At 23.9% G+C, this 1,092-nt stretch overlaps 1 protein-coding gene across 2 annotated transcripts in view; it reads left to right on the top strand.

Annotated features, from left to right (window-relative positions):
* LOC106679058 (uncharacterized) overlaps window positions 1–1,092 on the top strand; it is a 73,040-nt gene that overhangs the window by 23,754 nt on the left and 48,194 nt on the right. The gene's annotated exons all lie outside the window — the stretch shown is intronic.

Raw genomic sequence — 1,092 nt, forward strand, 5'->3', positions numbered from 1 at the left:
TCGCTATATTAAATTTATTGGGTCCATTATTTTTATTTTATTTCAATATAGTATTTTAACCATATATTTTTATAATTATGTATATTAACATTTGATGTTTGCCTACATTTAATTATTTCGAATATTATTATTACTTTAACTTTATTTTATATCTTTTAGCTCTGAAATGTAACGTATTTGTTAACAGCTACTATCCCCCCACCCCTCTATCCTGTTGGTCCTCTCATCCTGCCTTTTGTTCATTTCTTCCTTCTTTTTTTCCACTTTATCCTTATTTCGCTTATTATTTGGCATTTTTGTAATTCTTGTTTATTTATAATTTTCACTGTTAATCTTAATTTTATTTTCTGTAATTTACTTTGTTTATTTTTATATAAACTTTCACATATATTAAATCACCCTTATTTACTTTTAATTTATATTTTCTTATTTTATTACATTATTTTAATACTTTTTTTTAGCCTTGTTGAAGCTCTACAACGTGTAACGAAACCATATATATATATATATATTTTTTTTTTTTTTTGGCCCCCGGACTATGTTTATTTTATTATTTTATATATTACACACTGTCAATAAAAGGATTTTTCCATTACATATGATAAATTTCAATTAAAGATTTTTAGATTAAAAACGTCTCTGATAAACGTAGTATTCATATTTTTTGCAGATATATTCTACTACTATTTCGATATGCTCGAAAACTATCGTTACGAAATATGTTTTCGATATTTACTATATGGTGTGAAGATAATTGACCGTAGATATATAATTGGAGAAGATGGTCGGGGGGTGCGGCCAGCAGAAAAAACACAAATAAACTAACGAATTATTTATTTGTGCCTAAGTTTCGACCTCTTCATCAGGGCTATAAAAACAAAAATATAACAACCATCATTTAGAGAGAAAAAAAAATAACAATAATAAAAATAAATAAATACAAATATATAAAATAAAATAAATAATATTTATTTGATGTAGTCTTAATAAAGACTACAAATTTGGAAATATACATAATAATGGAATGAAAATATAAATTAGTTGATTAATAACGATGGACAAAGATAGTAGTAGATTGTTTACATTATTATT

Source organism: Halyomorpha halys, unplaced genomic scaffold, assembly GCF_000696795.3.
Source record: "Halyomorpha halys isolate HHAL.00 unplaced genomic scaffold, Hhal_1.1 Scaffold174.1, whole genome shotgun sequence".
Classification (NCBI taxonomy): domain Eukaryota; kingdom Metazoa; phylum Arthropoda; class Insecta; order Hemiptera; family Pentatomidae; genus Halyomorpha; species Halyomorpha halys.